At 39.5% G+C, this 20139-nt stretch overlaps 1 protein-coding gene across 2 annotated transcripts in view; it reads left to right on the top strand.

Moving 5' to 3' along the window:
* Nucleotides 1-20139, top strand: part of LOC136885591 (homeotic protein Sex combs reduced) — a 292440-nt gene that overhangs the window by 122504 nt on the left and 149797 nt on the right. The window lies entirely within an intron of this gene.

Here is a 20139-nt window from a genome sequence, read left to right as displayed (position 1 = left end):
ATGGTAGAAACACGAGAGAATAACATTAAGCCAAATGTAGCTTCATGATATTGTAATAATTGCCTATGGAGCCATCTGCAGGGCAAATGAATCCATTTGACGATGCACCAAACTCGCCCTTTCCGACATAATAGAAACAAGCTCTTTAGAATTTTGAAGACAGGAGTACTCATAGTTCGTTTAAATCAAACTGTTAATGTGCCCTATTGCTGGTGGTCTTGTTGATACCTTACTGTCTACTCGATAAGATTTATGTATTTTTTACAATTTGCTTTACGTCGCACCTACGTAGATAAGTCGTACGGCAACACTGGGAAAGGGAATGCCTAAGAGTGGCAAGGAAGCGGTAGTGGCCTCAAGGTACAGGACCAGCATTTGCCTGGTGTGAAAATGGGAAACCACGGAAAACCATCTTCAGGGCTGCCAACAGGGGGACCCAAACCCAGCATTTAGGTATTACTCCACATTTTAATCAGTCAAAATTACAGTTCCACTTCCTCTAGAATGATAGCTAACCATAGAGCTGATTACAATGATGTGACCTACTTGTTAGATATCAAATTTAAGATTTGAGTTGTCTAGGTGGAGTCAAATTGAAGTACTCTCAATCGATAGCTGATTCCAATTATTATTATTATTATTATTATTATTATTATTATTATTATTATTATTATTATTATTATTATTATTATTCGCTTAATAATATCGTCGATAGAAAGCCAGATTAACATAAGATACAAAAACATAATTTTATACCAAACGAGAAAACTGTTGTTTCTTTTTCATTAGACATCTTACACTATCAATACAAAAAGCCCACCTGGTGACCATGATCGTTAAGGAGTGAACTCTATATGGTCTGGCACCGTGGTTAGGCGGTTCGCGTCGTGTTGTACGGAAAAATTTTCACCATCAGAACGTTGGCCGGCAAGGTAGGTGGTATAAAATGTCTAATTACCAGATTGCGTGCCAAAAGCCTGGATTAAATTTCAAACCTCTCCACAGTGCTCATATGGAGTGAGGGCATATGACGCTGTTGACTGTGATTCGTTCGTCGGATGGGAACATAAAGCCTTAAGCAGATTCCTTGGTGCTATTCGAAAGGAGTAGGTTATGTGCCGTCACCAGGTTTCACTCTCTCCCTTCCTACTACCACACAGTGAATCAAGTCATTCATTTCAACTCATTATCTCCTGTGATGAGGTTGACATAAATGTTATCAATACGACAATGTTGTACTTGTGGCACTCGACCGCATACCATGCTTTTTTCTGATTTCCTCTCAAAGAGCTCCTTGATGGTGAAGATATACGATGAATGATGGTGAATTTATATATCAGAAATGTTGCTTCCGACAGAACGGTCTCCCTTTATTTAGATAGGTTTGAATGACCATAGTTGCTTACGTTCAATGGTTCGGAGATTACGATAGGAAACAACATAATATAAAGGTAAGCTTGGAATTAAAAAAAAACTCAGGCAAATATTCGTTTATAGGAAGAGAAATTAGGGATCGAAATAATGTACCAACAAGGTGTTCGATTAATTTCGAAATCATCTAGGAAAAGATCAAGTAAACAAATGATAGGTAATCTGCCACCTAGGCGACAGCCCTAAATATAGATCAGTGGTGACTGATTGATTAATTATTGATCGATTGCAGGTAGTCTGATAATGTAGCCTTCTAATCAGAGCGCTAGAATAATTTTCTTCCAGTTTGCCACAAACTATTTAACGTAAATTAATTATAAGATGAAAATGACTTCCACAGTGAATAATGAATGAACTGTCTCACAAACATTTCACAAAGTAACTGTACGATTCAGGTAAGTTTAACGGTAAATGTTTCAATAGAAATGTCTCAATGTTAAGCCAATAAAGAGAAAATATAACATAACTAATTCGCAACGACTTTCAAAATCACTCACCTGAACAGCATCTTCAATTTGTGCACTGCTGGGAAGAACTGGAACTGGAAGGAGACAACTGGGGTACTGTGTGATAGAAGGGTGCCAGCCAGGCTTAAAAGGAGAAGTGTTCAATACAGTGGGGAGAGACCAGCAATGATGTATGGAATCGAAACCTTGCCTCTGAATAAAGGGCAAATCAACAGAATGAGAGCTGCAGAAATGAAAATGTTCAGGTGAATGTTCGTTTACTTCCTTATCTTCACCTGCTGAACACAACTCAAGGAGTTTGTCTTCCCAGACTGTTTATTCATTTTTGAATTTTACACCAGCACGTCACATAGAACACTGCCTATGATTGGCTAAGGTGGCTATTCACTGTCAACAATCACTAGTAATCAAACAGGCGTATTATTGTTTATTTTCCCGCTTTTGAATGTCACGTGAGGCACTTACAGTTGTCGCTTACGATAGTTCAGAACGTCATTTATGATAACATGGCACGCTTAAAGTAAACCGTGGTGACAACGTTAATTTCGGTTTTCAGTCTTAACACAACACCTGTCCCTTTCGATTTTACCACAGTTTATAAATGGTTGTACTTGAGTCATAAGTAACGTAATCTCATTTTCTCCAAAAATATTGCCTACAACAATCTGGCTTTCTTTAGATGATATTACATTCTTAAATAGACAAATAGAAATGTTGAGAGAGAATATATTCTAATTTTCGACACATATTATGGCATTGGTGAGTTACGGACTTTGTCCTGATAATAAATGAAAGTTTTCAAGATAATGGTAATAAAATTATTATTATTATTATTATTATTAATAATAATAATAATAATAATAATAATAATAATAATAATAATAATAATGACAACAAGAACATTTTTATAGAGTAAATGTCAAGTTTTACAGCCAGATGTCCTTCCTAACTCCAACCCAGTGAGGCGGGGTGTATTCGGTTACAATGTGTTTCTGTGGCGAATGTTTGTGAATGAATCTTTTAAAATAAGAACTCAATTCCCAACCTGGAAAACGAACCAGACTCGTTCAAAATCGAACTCTTAACCCTCTGAACCGACGTCGCTACGCCGATCATTCAGGCCAGGAGATGGTTCATTGACAACATTGGCAGTACCTGTTGAGCCGAAGGGCCACTGATCACGCTGTCTCAACCAGGGTTTACTTGCATCATGGTGACTAATTATTATTTTCTACTACTCCTCCCGCCAATGGAAAGGGGTCTACTTACTCGTTTCCTGACCACATCTGATGTTGCTGCGGAGAGGTCACTGGTTCTGGAGTATAACCATGATTACGTCGTTGACGATGAAGACGATAATAATAATAATAATAATAATAATAATAATAATAATAATAATAATAATAATAATAAAAATAATGAAAAATGAAATGGCGTATGGCTTTTAGTGCCGGGAGATCCCAGGACGGGTTCGGCTCGCCAGGTGCAGGTCTTTTGATTTGACTCCCGTAGGCGACCTGCGCGTCGTGATGAGTATGAAATGATGATGACAACACATACACCCAGTCCCCGTGCCAGGGAAATTAACCAATGATGATTAATATTCCCGACCCTGACGGGAATCGAACCCGGGACCCCTGTGACCAAAGGCCAGCTCGCTAACCATTTAGCCATGGAGCCAGAAATAATAATAATAATAATAATAATAATAATAATAATAATAATAATAATAATAATAATAATAATAATAATGTTATTGGTTTTAAGTCCCACTTTTTGGCGGTTTTAGGAGAAGCGGAGGTGGCGCAATTTTGTCCCATAGGAGTTCTTTTACGTGCCATTAATCTACCGACACGAGGCTGGCGTTGATAATAATTAGAAAAAGGCTAATATTTACAGGTCTTTTTCATGGTAGCGACAAATGAGAGTGCAAGAGGAAGGCAAGAGAATCGTACTTCAGTGACAATTTGATACAATGGCAATAACGTTAATGATTGTAATCATCTAACATCGATGATCACAACACAATAGAAACTGTGCACGATGTTGGCAAAATGCCGCGCGGTACGTGGACTCATCTTAGAGACTACTGATTTGGACTTGACTACACGTGATGGGATTTCAGTTTGAGATAGTTAAAATGTAAACGTGGCTGCTCAAGTTGGAAGAGGATTAGTAATGGATTAAATATGCATAGAAATATTGGCAAAGCAGTGTGAGTTTCAACTTTACTTTCAATATATTGGGGTACTTAACCCGCATCAAAGTGGGTTAACCTCAGCAACGGTAGTTGACGATAGATGGCCTACCTATTCGGCATAACGACAGGTCTACTTTAGCGTCAATGAGTGCAAGAAAAACGCCGAATTTTTCTGTGAAACGAGACACGCTTTCTCATTGAACTGATCGCGTTAGGGTAGTAAAAAAAATATTGTACCGAGTGAGTTGGACACGCGGTTTGGTACACGTAGCTTGTCTTCGGGAGATAGTAGTTACGAACCCCTCTTGTTTTCCGTGGTTTTCCCACATTCACTGTACTTTGGACACGATCGTTTTCTTCCGCCTCTCCTAGCCCTGTCCTTTCCCATCGCGCCCACATGATCTCTCTGTGTCCGTGCGACATTAAACAGATAGCAAAATGCAACCGTTTACGTATACAATCTTCGGAACAAATGAAAGTCGTAACTCGTAGTTACTGTGAAATACGACCAGGTTTTTGGAGCCAAATATTGAATATAAACTATGTAGAATAAATTAAAGTTGTGAGTACGATTCAGATGGCAAGTTATTTTGGTTGTAGTGATGGATGAAATGAACTGGACCCAATTAACATAAACTCTGGATATAATTACGTTTTGAACTAGGTATTTTAAGTTACAGTATGATACAGTATACTAATACAATTAATTCAGCTAACAGTATTATTGAATTTACTACATTGCTATCAAAAGTTACGAGGTAAACGTAATTCAACTACTGGAGATCAAGAGTAATTCTACTAGCGGTGCTATTTTGTTGCTTTTCCTTGGATAATACATGAAATGTTAGCAGTATCAACTCAAAATTTGCATAGGTAATAATCGATTATAATGTTATCTGTTTTAGATTTCACTAAATAATTTACAGTTTTCGGAGACGCCAAAGTGCCAGAATTTTGTTCCACGTGAGTTCTTTTACATACCGTTAAATTTACCAACACGAGGTTCGTGTATTTGTGTACGTTTAAATTCAAAATGATTTCCTCTACAAAATGTTTTTAAAGGGTGGATTACCGTTTTCCTGGATTGGACGAGCCGAGAATCGGAACCGGGTCTCCGGATAAGAGGTAGACACCTTTTCACTTCGGGACTGGCCTGACGCTACTTGACACCTCACACTATTCCTTAAACAATCGATTATAAATAATGTTATTCTATTGGTTTTAGTTCCCACTACCTACTTCACAGTTTTCGCAGACACCGAGGTGCCTGAATTTTGTTACACAGGAGTTATTTTATATGCTTTTAAAACTACCCATATGGGGTTCTCGTATTTGAGCACCTTCAAATGCCACCGCATTGACTTGGGAGCAAACCCCCAAAATGAAATGAAAAGACCAGCGTTCTACCGACTGAACTACTCAACCCGGCCCTCAAATAACCCTCAGGATTTGAAGTCAGTAGAGAATGAATACCTTCTGTTCTGTCCATACCATTCCTGAACAGAGTTCAAACGTATTTTTCAAACAGACTTATTTTGTTTCCTGCTTAACATCGCACTAACATCTTAAAATGTTTAATGACTGTGGGAAAAAGGAGAGCCAAGAAAAAGGTATTCGGCAAGTAGCCATGCAGCCAGCAAGACGTCATGTATAAATATACTAAGTACATATGCCTACCATATATAAAATAACACTATTTTTAAAATACATGCAACAGATGCAATAACTCAATACCAAGGAAGTACAACTCATTTTTTCACTTCACAGCACACGCAGAAGAATCTTCGGCGATAAATGCCTCATTTAGATCTTCGGTAGATAGTCTTCCCAGCATTTACAAAGAAGGAAGTTTTATGAGGCTATTGCTATTATGATCTAATCAACAGAACATCCAATTCAAACCAGAGTGAGGAGACATTTTTCGACAGTTGCCTTGTGTAAAAGTGACAAACTCCGGAGCTCCATCCTACTGTTTGAACTCAACTGAACTTTCATTAGAAAATGGAACTATAACCTCAGAAAACCTCTACTTTATCGCTACCATCATTACCCTTTACCGTGACGACAGCAATTGTTATTTCTGTGTGACCATTGTCTATGAAACAAGAAGGAACTGTTGTTAATTCGACATGCTTAGAGTTGTGTTTGTCAAAAAGTGTCACAAATCTTTAACTTTCCCATTTGAAAACCCCACGTTCCCTTTAAAGAACACTGAAGTATGTATATGCTTACTTCTCTATTATTATGGAGTTCACAAACCAAGACAGAAAACTTCCTTATTGCCATACACAGTAGCGGTGTCACTACGCAGTCTTTAACTTAATGACGGGACACGATAACAATTTGAGAAAATCGTCCTTCTTCCTGCATGTTAATCACACAAACCTACTAATTAAAGCTGTGAAAATTAGAATTAAGATGTGAGGAAGCTACTGTAATTTGATGACAGTCTCTTATCTCCAGTTCTGAATGGGAAGATTCATCAAGATGCCATCAGATCACAGGTGAGATTTCTCAGGAGCTAAATTAGTTTACACCTCGTCACAGAATTTAAAATTTGTTCATTTTACTTCTGATAAATTACCACCAACTCTTCTATCCCACATTCTTCAGGTTAAGAAATGCAATTATTTAGTTGCAACAGAAGAAGAACAAATTTATAACACATGATTTCAAAAAGGATCACTATTGTGCAGGGAAGGAAAATAACAGACCATTAACAGTATCATTTCAATCCGTTTTGTCTTAAAACACCTGTTGGGGTCGTGCGTGCTGGGTTTAGAAGAACGTTAGAAAGTCGAGCACGTTCTCTTGAGATTTAGCGAGACCTCAGAGAACAGCTCCAAGCAGATCCACCCGTATTTAATGGTATTACGATTAATATAACACGCGAATTCTTAAGCAGAGGCAGGGAAAGGCTGACATATAGCCATGGAGAACATCAGTCGTAGCCCTTGATTCTTTCCGAGTTACTAGGGAGGCCTACTTGTAAACAGACGGCGCAAACAGGCTCTTCCAGCCAAGTAGGCTTGCATGATAGATGTGTGAGCCTGAGGTGACTACTTCGATAATGCACATAGCGTATGCTCAGGTGGTTATATGGTACGGGCCGTCCATAACTTTCTCTAAATATTTCTATGTGATTGCCAGGTACCGGAATTTGATGGCATAATATGTCCCAAATTAGACCTATGAAGTTACAAAATGTTCCGAAAACGTAATAATAATAATAATAATAATAATAATAATAATAATAATAATAATAATAATAATAATAATAATAATAATAATAATAATAATATACAAAATTATTAGAGATAATAATATGACAGTCATTTTATATGCGATCCTTACGAACAAAATAACCGATTTTCTGCATGGTGCCACGTAATTCGTTACCAAAATGCTAGATCCTGAAGAAAAAAAAAGAAGTTTGCTCTTAGGAGGTCAACCGGGCGAGACCATATCAAAGATAATGCACATGCGTACAGGTTTCAGGTTTTAATGTTTACCTCATTCCACACTGCAGTAGATAACGTCGATCATACATAGGTTTTCAAGTACAAAGGAATGTCGAATGTTGGTGCGAGCACCGTTCTTGTACATTGAGAAAGTTCCGAACTGAGTGTTGAAGCTTCTGGTGTTCGAGAATTCACGCTCATTCAAATTTCCAAACACACTCAGATATCATGTTGATTGCTCAGCATAAATTAATGGAAATCACTACATAATTACACAGAACAGAGAAAAACTTAATAATAGGACATTAGTAAAATGGATGGCTGATAAAGTGTAACACAAAATTGAAATTGAGCTAAAAGTAAGAAACAGCAAATACCTATTTCTGTAATCGAGATGTATGGTCAGGATTTTCATGTAGGTTATCAAGGTCTTAGAGGTGTTAATTAAAAGCCAAATCGAGGGTCTTGTTATTAGAGAGGTAAAGGAGAGAAAACTTGCTAGTTGGTTATCGTGCTCGTCTTAAACAAGGTTATTTATCTCTAGTAATACACATTTTGAATGGCCAATAACTATACAGATTAAGTAAGTAATAATGATAATAAAATTGAATGCGTACAAAACAAACTGTAAACTATTCAGAGGAAAATACTTCTCGCATGTTTCATTTTTCCATATAAACTCTTTGCAAATATGTCAGCTGCCGGATTCATCTGAATAACAGAGTTACGTCCTATTAATTGTGCGATCTGTCGTCAAATATATTACTGAAGGGGACTCAAAGATGGATGTTTCGGTGATGAATTTACACAGATAAAACAAGTACCTACAGGCGTGTTAAAATCTAAATGATAAACGAAAACGATGACATTTTGGTAATAAGCAGCTATGATTGGTCGATATTCCTGGTATTCTTATACTGAATTGGCCACTTATTCATGAGCTAAATCTATATATATAAAATAAGAGTTTTGTCTGTACATTGCTCGGAATTTCAAAATAATGGTATTTCTGTATCCGTCATGTCCATAGTAACAAGAAAATGCACTTTTTACTTTTCCGTAATTTCTGTCTGTCTGTCTGTCTGTCTGTCTGTCTGTCTGTCTGTCTGTCTGTCTGTCTATCTGTCTGTCTGTACACGCATCACGAGAAAACGGTTGAGGAGAATTTAATGAAAATCGGTATGTGAAGTCGGGCGATGAGCCGCTACAATCTAGACTATAAATCAATTTACTCACGCTGAGTGAAATGGTAGTTTAGGGGAAGGCCTAAAATTGAATTCTCAACTATTTATGTTATTAGTGGTCGCATTTTAAAGAAAATAGGTATACAAAGTTGGGAAATAAATTGCTACAATCTAGGCTGTCAATAATTGTATTCACGCTGAGAAAAATGGTAGTTTAGGGGAAGGCCTAAAATTTAATTCTCAAATATTGTTGTTATTAGTAGTCCTATCTTGATGAAAATCGGTATGCAAAGTCAGGAAATAAGTCGCTATAGTCTAGGCTGTAAATTATTTTATTCACGCTGAGTAAAATGGTAGTTTAGGGAAAGGCCTAAAATGTAATTCTCAAATATTTCTTATTAGAAGTGTAGTCGATGAATGCTAGATAACTAAGGTTATATAGTATTAAATTTCCTATTATTCATGTCTTATACATTGTTACCGTACTGGCTATGATCACCAAGATATTCATGAATTTGAATTTTTGTTACTAAGTCCATATCAGCGCCGAGTAACGAGAAAATGGGTAAACAGTATTTAATGAAAATCGGTATGTAAAGTCGGAGAATAAGAAACTACAGTTTACGGTATAAAATATTTTACAAATCACAGAGTCGAAAGAAAACTAAATGTGTAGGCCTACAATATAGAAAGCTCATAACACTGATCAACAATAACATTACATTGACCATTGTTTGTCGTGATGTGCTTTGTGTCTTCTGTTGCCCCTCATCTCCGGTAGATAGGATTACTGCTGCGTACAGAGTATTTTTTATTTGATTTCCGTCGCACCGACATAGATGGGTTTTATGGCGACGATGGGATAGGTAAGGGCTAGGAGTGACTTGGGCCTTAATTATGGTACAGGCCCAACATTTGACTGGTGTGAAAGTGGGAAACCACGAAATACCATCTTCAGCGCTGCCGACAATGGGGTTCGAATCCACTATCTCTCGGATGCAAGCTCACAGCTGCGCACCGCTAACCACACGGTCAACTCGCCCAGTCGGACAACCTGCCTGAATATTGATGGGAAGTAGCTGGTGAGTTAGATAACTTTCTTCTTTAGCATGCCATTCCCCTGGTTTATAAATTTTCTGATACTACTGGTACGTAACACACTGGATCATCATAGCATTCGGGCTATTCAATCCCTACTCTGAGGTACTGATTGGAATGAACAGTGTGCATATTTAGCGGAATAATGACAGATGAGTGTTCATGGCAATCTGCGGCCTGGTCATCCCAGCTCTGGAACTTTGGACTATTAGATTGGCACCGCAATCTAACCGCAGCACTGTTCGTTAAAAGTGATAAAACGTGCGGCTTTCCATTTGATCGAGTATTTTATATGATAGCATTGCTTTTAATCGCTACATTCATACTTACGTTTTTGTAATGACCTATGTTGATTTCAGTTAGGAAAACCATAAAGTCAGTCTTTCTGAGAATCCCGTAGCGAAGCACGAGTACATCAGCTAGTAGTTTTTATAATCAATCCTGGCAGATGTTTTGACGGGTTCCAAGAGGTATTCTGGTCACTATGAGGTCGAATTATTTTATTAATTTAACCCCGCTTCTCTTCCACTTATTTGGAATACAGGTACTTTTACTGAGAGCAGGTGTTTCCAGGTATATTTTATTCTGAGTGTGAATACCTTCGAGTTCAGATGAAATTTTAAATGGTAGCATACTTGACTCCAGCTGACTCCAAGACTATATTTAAAATAGTACAACGAAAAATAGCTTAAGGATATTTTAAACACCAAAATACATTTTAAAATAGGAAATATCATAATTTGGAAATTAATCGACTGAATTAAGGTAGAGACGTTTCTGCTACTGCTGATGATGATGATTACGTAGAATTCTGAGTGAATAATAATTTCTGTGAGCACATACTTTAAAGAATACCAGTATCCTTTAGTTGATTCCACGTGAATGTACAGATGCCACCTCTGCTTCCAAACAGTAAATCCACTTGTCGTGCCGTATGTTGTTGCAGTGCTCAGATAGGTGTGATAGATGTGGTTCGTGAATGGAACTTCTACACCAAGGTTTCTCAGACGTTGTTGGTTGCGGTACACAGCCTGCTTTGGTGATTTCAAATTCTACGGAGCAGTCCGAAAAATATTAAAACAACAACCAGAAAAGATGTATTTATGTCGATTAAGAATTACAGGCGTGTTTGTCTAAGAAAAAATGAAATGGCGTATTGGTCTTAGTGCCGGGAGTGTTCGAGGACAAGTTCAGCTCGCCAAGTGCAGGTTCTTTGATTTGACGTCCATCGGCGACCCGCGCGTCGTGATGAGGATGAAGATGACACATACACCCAGCCCCCGTGCCAGCGAAATTAACCAGTGATTTTGTCTAAGATTTCTCTCAGTACTGAACAATTATTTAAAAGTAATCAACTCCATATTGGCGGCAGAGTTACAACAATAATGTAAATACTGACCCAAAACTCGTAATATTTAAGTGTCTATCACATTATCCCAGTACTCTAAGATTAATAAAAGACATTTCTAAAATCTGTAATACACGTGTCTGTTTTTGGTTTCATATTTTCCCAACGTATTATATTTTTCGCACCTCACCCTTCACAAAACTCTGTATCTACACCCTACGGCTAGTGTCTCCATCATCTCCGTCTGTCTACAGTAGGTAAATTTCTTCTTCTTGTACTTGGCACCATTCCATGCCTCTTCTTTCCAGGTCCTGCTTTATTTGGGAGGTCCATCTTTCCATCGGTCGACCCCTAGATCTCGTGTCTTCCAGATCTTTTCCAAACCGTCCTTTCTCAACTGTATTTTGATCCGTTCTTTTCATGTTTCCAAATCATTTCGACCTCAATATGGCAGGTTTCACAGTGAGGTTGTTTCAGTTAGATCTCTTGACGGATGACTTCATTTCGGACCTTATGTCTTCTTGTTTTCTGGAGCATTGACCTAAGAAACTTCATATCTGCGGGTTGGAGTACGCTATTATCTATGCTTTTAATGCACATGTTTCCGGGCTATAGGTTGTTAGTGGTATAAAAGTAGGTCTGATAAAGAATCTTCTTGGTTGGATCTGGTTATCTCAGAGGAGATGCCTAACCTGCACGTAAAACTCAGTTCCATGTTGAAACCTATTGGTGATTTCCGCATAGAATCTGCTATCTCTGGTTATAACACTATCGAGATACTGGATGTGTTCAACTTCTTCACTTCATCCAGCTTGATGTTATTGCGTAGCCTTTGCCTGGTATCTGGCGTAACAACTGTTTTCTTATGTGACCAATTGTTAGACCGAACTCCTTGAATTGGTGATTCCTGCTGTCCTTCATCTGTTGTACATTTTCTTGAATACTTCCTCAAATCACCACATTGTCTGCAAAAACGAATGCTTTAAAATCCATGTTGGTATTCCTTTGTTTCACTTTTTTCATAATTTTGTCCATTAGAGAGATGGGCAGCGAGGAGACAGTGCGCTGCTTTGTTACACAAACCAGTTCGAGTAACCTTCTTGTATCTGAACGCAGCTCTAACAGTGGTTATACAATATTATAACTTCATAAGTTTGCATTTCTGTTAGACATTTCCGTAAGTTCCCTCTGAGTATGCTGCCATTAGCCTTTTCTGTATATATATTTAGGAAGGCTAATATTATATCTCTTCCTTTCCCCATTGCTTTTCCACAATCATCGTAACTCCAAAACTGAACAGTATTATCGTTTGTTACCTCTATGCCCAACTGTTTCTCCTCGAGCTTATGTTCAGTGATGGCTGTTAAACGCTTTTCAGTAATTTTTCTATCAACGTAAGTTCGTGAGACAGGAGTCTGCCACATTACCGGCTGCTTTCTTTTTTGATCAGGGAACCCTCTGTCCAATGAATTGGGACTTTTCCTTCCTTCCGGATGGTGGTTATTACACTGATTAGCCACTGAAGTCCATATATTTCAGCAGGATTAAGCATGTCTGAACTTACTCCATTAAAAACCTAGTGATTTCCCTTTACTCAAGGTACGCGGAGCATTTTCAGTCTCAGAGCTAGCCATTCCAGACCTCAGTTTCTGACTTCTCCACTTCCTTTGGTATTAGGCCTTTTCCATTTTAAACACGGATAAAATACTCCCTCATCATTACTCTTTCGTCCTCTTCCTTCCGCACAACAGTTCCATCTCCGTCATCCAGAGCTTTAATTGGAACATATGTAGGCCTATTTCTTCTGTTACTCGCGATACTATACAGCAGCTTTTACTTTTATCTTCCAACGTTGAGTCAGTCCAGCTTTTAAAACTTTCTCATTTAATTGTCCTCTTTACTCTGAGTTTCCGGTTTCCGTATTTTTTATTTAATTCCTTAAACATGTCTTCATTCATTCCAGAATCCTTCTTGTTCTCCATGTCCCTTCCGTTCCTTGCCATATTCCATTCTTTTATGACATTCTGAACAGAATCTTTCCATCAGGAGGTTTTCTCCTCTCTGATTTTGGTACTAGATTTTTCAGCGATCTCAGCTCCAGTACCTAAAAGTGCTTCCTTAAATCACACCCGCCCTTCTTGTACACTTCCAATTTCATATTTTGGTAAACGTTCACAGATCTTCCTCTGATTTCTTCCCACGTTTCCGGTAACCAAATTTTTACCTTTGGTTTACGTCTCGTTCCCTTCTCCTCTATTGGAAGAGTTTTGAGAGTGACAGTTACTGGTCTAAGGTTACTCTCCAAGCGTTCCCTTGGAAAAACTTTCGTATCTGAATCTTTATCCGAGGTAATATAATCGATCAGGAATTTCTGTTGTCTCTCTCAATATACCTCGAGATTTTATGGCTGGGTTGTTTCCTGAAATAGATGTTCTCAATGAGACACTGCCCTCTGCACCTGTTTTCAAATCCTTTAAGTCCGCATCCCGTTCTTGCAACCCCAACCTGTTAGGGGGGCACAGATGTTAGCTTGCATCCGGCAGATAATGGGTTCGAGCCCCACTGTCGGCAGCCCTGAAGATGGTTTACCGTGGTTTCCCATTTTCACACCAGGAAAATGCTGGGACTGTACCTTAATTAAGGCCACGGCCGCTTCCTTCCCAATACAAGGCCTTTCCTATCCCATCGTCACCGTAAGACCTATCCGTGTCGGTGCAACAAATAGTAAAAAAATAAAAAACAACCTGGTCATTAAGATCTTCCATAACGATTATCTGTCTTCTTCTTTTGCCACCGCTTTTTCCCACACCTGTGGAGTCACGGGTAAGAACTGTGTCGCACATGTGGATTTGGTTCTGTTTTACGTCCAGATGCCCTTCCTGACTCCAACCCTATATGGAGGGATGTAATCACTATTGCGTGTTTCTGTGATGGTTGGTAGTGTGGTCCGTTGTCTGAATATGATGAGGAGAGTGTTTGGACGGACATATACACCCAGTCCCCGAGCCAGAAGAATTAATCAGAAGCGATTAAAATCCCCGACCCGGCCGGGAATCGAATCCGGGACCCTCTGTACCGAAGGCCAGTACGCTGACCATTCAGCCAACGATTCAGACTCCCATTACGATTATATTGTCCAAATTACTCTCCTGCTGGCTTTTTGTGCCTAACACTGAACAAGAAGGGGTCCGCGAGTTATACTTAACATTTTTTACAAGATATTTTACGTGTCATCGACACAGATAGGTTTTATGGCGACGATGGCCCAGAAAAGTGCTAGGAATGAGAAGGAAGCGGCCGTAGTCATATTATTAAGGTGAAAATGTGAACACACGGAAAACGATCTTGAGGGCTGCTGATAGTGGAGTTTGAACCTACTATCTCCCGCACATACTGACCGCACATAAGATACTACAGTTACAGAGCTCGGTAAAAATATTATTTATGATAACTATCACCATGGCAGAGTAGACGCATCCGGGAGATAGTAGGTTCGAATCCCACTATCGGCAGCCCTGAAAATGGTTTTCCGTGGTTTCCCATTTTCACACCAAGCAAATGCTGGGGCTGTACCTTAATTAAGGCCACGGCCGCTTCCTTCCAACTCCCAGTACTTTCCTATCCCATCGTCGCCATAAGACCTATCTGCGTCGGTGCGACGTAAAGCCCATAGCAAAAAAAAAAAAAAAAAAAAAGAGTAGACGCATGCGTTATATGAGAACTTTCTCCGTGTGTCACTTTTGACCAAGTAGGTCCTCCGAGATCTCATATTCTACGTTGAAAAATGCACAAAAACTCAGTTCCAGTGGCTACGTGAGGTTGTCCATGTGCGGTATTTGACGTATGAGTGAAAAGATCCGAAGGATCCTCGGAAGCAGGTGAGGTCTGGTATCGAACTGAAATGAAATGAAATGGCGTATGGCTTGTAGTGCCGGGAGTTTCCGAGGACAATTTCAGCTCGCCAGATGCAGGTCTTTTGAATTGACGTCCGTAGGCGACCTGCGTCAGGATGATGAAATTATGATGAAGACGACACATACACCCAGCCCCCGCGTCAGGGAATCGAACCCGGGACCCCTGTGACCAAAGGCTAGCACGCTAACCATTTAGCCGTGGGGCCGGACGGTATCGAACTATAGGTTACTAGCCTTCATGTGTGGCGCGTATTAATACAGGAAGCTATATTTTAAACTTTAATCTCTTGGTTTCAAGATTTAGCATTCTAGCACAAATTCATATTGAACCGTGTATGCGGTGAGGATCTCCCAGTCAATATTCGAACTGCAACTGCCGCGCTTCACACTTCTCTCCACTTTTTGCTCATCACTCACTGGATGTAGGCAGGAGAGACGAGGAGGGAGGGCTTGACACCTGTTAGGAAGCATCGTAATTATCACCACCATCCGTTCACGAGTTGTCACCGGGTGCTAACAAACCTCTCTTTTTACACACATACACAGCTCAATTGATTTCGAATGAAATCTTCCCTCATTCGGTAGAATCAACCTCTTTGTTGTCATCATCATCATCATCAACATCATCGTTCGCGTCACAAACGCATGCGAGGAAGAGAGAGATACACTAAATGTACAATGGGCCGCGACCGTCATCATCAACTATTATGGCGGATACCGCCTCGTCCATCAGCAGTTGAATGATGTCCAATGTGCACAATTCACCCGCTCCTTTGTGATACACGACGTTATCTGCCCTTCCCCCCTACTTTTCATTTTCTACTAACTCACTCCGGTTTGTACTGAATTTGTTTCTCTTGTTTGACAGCTTTATTGTAAAAAGAGCATCACTAACTAAAAGCCGAGTTCCTGGAATGCATTCAAACAGCAATAATGAATTTATTCTTCAGTAACAAATGTCCCTGATAAAATATTATGTCAAATTCACTGTTCTGGTACTGGAAACTTCCCCGGTCATCAGCCTCGTATACTTGAATATATGTGTTTGAGGAGTGAGTGACATCATTACTAGTTTCTCACGAAGGCGGCCACCGTTCGAATCCAGCCCAATGATGTGAGAAGATTTGAAATGGATTGCCACATTTCATTGGGGCGTATTCCTCATAAAACTGGAGACCCTAGCTGTGATCACTTAAAACAGTACGATTGTGTGAAACATCTCAAACTGAAGTATCTGTAGGCCTGTTCAGCCGGCCTCGCGGTGTAGGGGATGCGTACCTGCCTCTTACACGGAAGACTCGGTTCGATTCCCGGCCAGGTCAGGGATTTTTACCTGGATCTGAGGGATGGTTAGAGGTCCACTCAGCCTACGTGATTACAATCGAGGATCTATCTGACGGTGAAACGGTGGCCCCAATCCAGGAATAATGGCCGAGAAGATTCGTCGTGCTGACCACATGACACCTCATAATCTACAGGCCTTCGGGCTGAGCAGCGGTCACTAGGTAGGTCAGGGCCATTCGGGGCTGTTGCGCCATGGGGTTTCGTTTGCCTTTGCCTATGCAATAAATATTGCCGACCCCACGGTCGGTCATCAATCATCACTGATCTGCACTTAGGGCTGTCGCCAAGGTGGCAGATTCCCCATCAGTTATTTATCTGGTTCTTGTTTCAAAGATATTGAAAATTTATCGAAAATTTACCTTGACAGATTCTTCTATTCCTTAATTCTTCATATAAATGAATATTTGCCCGAATTTGTCCTCTGGAATATCGACTTTGTCTTCATATTATCAACTTGCTTACCTTGAAAGTTCCACTCAGGGTTATTTTTCTACTAATGTCAGTTGCTTGAGAGCTTGGAACAAGCTGGTTAGTCGAGCAGCTCGTTTCCTTACTCCAAGTTTTCCCAGCCAAAAGTTTGCAGATCAATGGTGATCGATCGATTGTTTAGAGGGATAGAATGAAGATGGATTAGACGGGGATTTGGGAGGGAAAACTTGACTATTGGTAGCCCTGAAGATGTTGTTAAGTCCATGGTTTCTTAGTTTCATTCAAGGCAAATTACAGGGCTCTAACAATTTCGTAACCCTACTCTTTCGGCGTAAATCATCCAGGACAAAACGTGCTACTTTTCTTTGGATTTTTCCAATTACAGCTATGGGTCCCATACACTGGAGCCATACTCTAATTGAGGACCTACCAGAGACTCGCACGCCCTCTCCTTTACATTACTATTATTATTATTATTAATATCATTATTATTATTATTATTATTATTATTATTATTTTCTTCATCAGCATCATTACCATATCACCATTAAAGATTGCCGCACCTTCTGGAGTTCATGATACAGACCCCCATGAACTAAACATTTCCACATTTCTATACCTTCACTGGTATTTTCTTGCATGTCTTTCTAAAAATAAATAATATGAGCTTAATAAAAAAATCCCCTGAATCGTCCTCTGTTGTTACTTTCACCCTCCTTGGGCCACTCACGATCAACCTCGTGGTTTAAGAGTAGTTTACCTGCATCTTACGCGGAGGCATAGCTTTCGATTTCCAGTTCAACCAAGAACTTCGACCCTGGGCATAGTGTACTCAGCTTTAAGAGGTCAACTAACGATTTGGCTGATGTAGGAGGCGGTGGATCTGGTCAGGAAAATTCGCGCACACTATTTTACACTATAGCCTAGTATCTGCAGGCTATCTGCCCTTACTGGCAAAGTTTCTAAATAAGGACGATGTGCATACATCTCTTCACGGAGACTAACATGGTCAAATATAATTCTATTCCGACTGTGATGGTATAATGTTTGTGAATTCTTCAGATTCTCTCATTTGTCCAATTTTCAATGCACCATCATTCTTCCCACTTCCATCTCACTACCTTTTCCCTTACGACGGCAATCAGTGTTACTACTGCGAAAAATATTTCAATTAATTTTTAAGAGAACATTTAAATTATTTAAATTTTACACTTTTAAATTATTGCTCACTCCTAGCGTTAAACTCTAGCTATTATAGACCTATTTCCTACAGGAAATCAGGCGATAATGTTTGAAGATTTGAAGGGTATCGAATGGGTTCCCGTGTAACCATTTTGGTCAGTATGCAAAACTCCTGAGATATCTGTATTCCTATGGGTTTGACGTATTTCAAACGGTTAACCGTAGTATTTTAAATAGACTATTATTCTTGTCTAGCAGATGGTGTCGCAAACTATAGTCCTTCGTTTTATAATTAGTTTGGATGGTTACTTTTATCCTTGTGATGCAAATGTATATGATGAATTTCTTTTTCAGGCTTGTAAACTGAAATTAACAGTGGTCAGATTCGTCATGATGATCACTCGAAATTCACCTACATCTGCCCTAGGAAAGGCAGTCGTTGGTCATTAGGCAACGTTCCTAACACATCTGTAGTGCTATGGGTTTGGTAACCAATGTGTAACATAATATTCCCCAACACTATCTCTTTGGCATTCCCAGTTACAATAATTTCAAGTACATAAGCTTGTAGAGAAATAACAATAAAACACAGGGCATATTATGAGCAGATTTCCGACACGATGTCTTAAGTCCCTAAATGGTACGACAACAAAACTTTCCATACAGTGGCACCGAGAACAAATGCTATTCATGCCCGCTGAACTTGTAGCCTTGGGCGAATTGATCTGGTGAACTGGCCGTCCCACTTTAACCATTAGGCAACGGAACGACTACTCGCAAGTCATTAGCAGCCGCACTCTCTCATTTTGCGACTGAGGCACGTCGTGAATTACACTGTCCAGAAGTATTTTATATCAATTTTATTGGTTAACAATGATCATAAGAACCAGATAAATTTTGCCATAAATAAATAGGAGACCGTTTGACACCCAGTAAACACACTGTAGGGAAGAAGACACAACCTCATGAGAACGTGAGACGTGACAGAGGCCATTACGCTACAAAATATCTTTGAGTAATTCTGATTTCACCGAGCTCGATAGCTGAAGTCGCTTAAGTGCAGCCAGTATCCAGTAATCGGGAGATAGTGGGTTCAAGCCCCACTGTCGGTGGCCCTGAAGATGGTTTTCCGTGGTTTCCCATTTTCACACCAGGAAAATGCCGGGGGTGTACCTTAATTAAGGCCACGGCCGCTTCCTAGGCTTTTCCTCTCCCATCGTCGCTGTAAGACAGATCTGTGTCGGTGCGACGTAAAGCTAAATAGCAACAACAACAACAATTCTGATTTCGGGGCTAACTGTGCAATTTAAATTGGACATTGTAGCATATTGTCACAGAATATCATTGTATGGGTAGACGTTAAAAATAAACCCACGGTTCCTTACATTGAAAGTAAATAAAACCAGTAAGGACTTTCGTTTTGCAGGTGGCATTACTTTAGATTTGTTTATTCATTGCCTGGAAGTCATGTTGCTAGCGATGTCCCTCTTATTAGCAATAAGATGTAGCGTACATGGGTGACATTCCTCTCCTAGATGTAGCTGATCCCCTGATATTCATCGGGGGAATTTATTATAATGAGAATGAATATACATGGAATGCATATATCGTGCTGGAATATGCTTGTACGGGGACAGGCAACTGGGAATTGAGATTCAGAGAATAGGGACACATACAGAATAAAATTAAATTCTCATAGGAACAACAAGTCGGTTGTCAACGGCTAGTAGTTTACACATTATTAGTGTATAGGCTAGTGAATGGATATGAAAAAACGCAAGAAGGGCAAATATTATGTGGTAAAAGGTGTAGCAAGACCAATTTGGTTTTCTTTGTGATATTATCTGTATTTTATAATAATAATAATAATAATAATAATAATAATAATAATAATAATGATAATAATAATAATAATAATAATAATAATAATAATGCCGGGCTGAGTGGCTCGGACGGTTGAAGCGCTGGCCTTCTGAACCCAACTTGGCAGGTTCGATCCTGGCTCAGTCCGGTGGTATTTGAAGGTGCTCAAATACGTCAGCTTCGTGTCGGTTGATTTACCGGCACGTAAAAGAACTCCC

Source organism: Anabrus simplex, chromosome 1 (genome assembly GCF_040414725.1).
Source record: "Anabrus simplex isolate iqAnaSimp1 chromosome 1, ASM4041472v1, whole genome shotgun sequence".
Lineage (NCBI taxonomy): Eukaryota > Metazoa > Arthropoda > Insecta > Orthoptera > Tettigoniidae > Anabrus > Anabrus simplex.
Note: the sequence above shows the minus strand (reverse complement) of the source record. Positions and strands in the feature narration are given on the sequence as shown.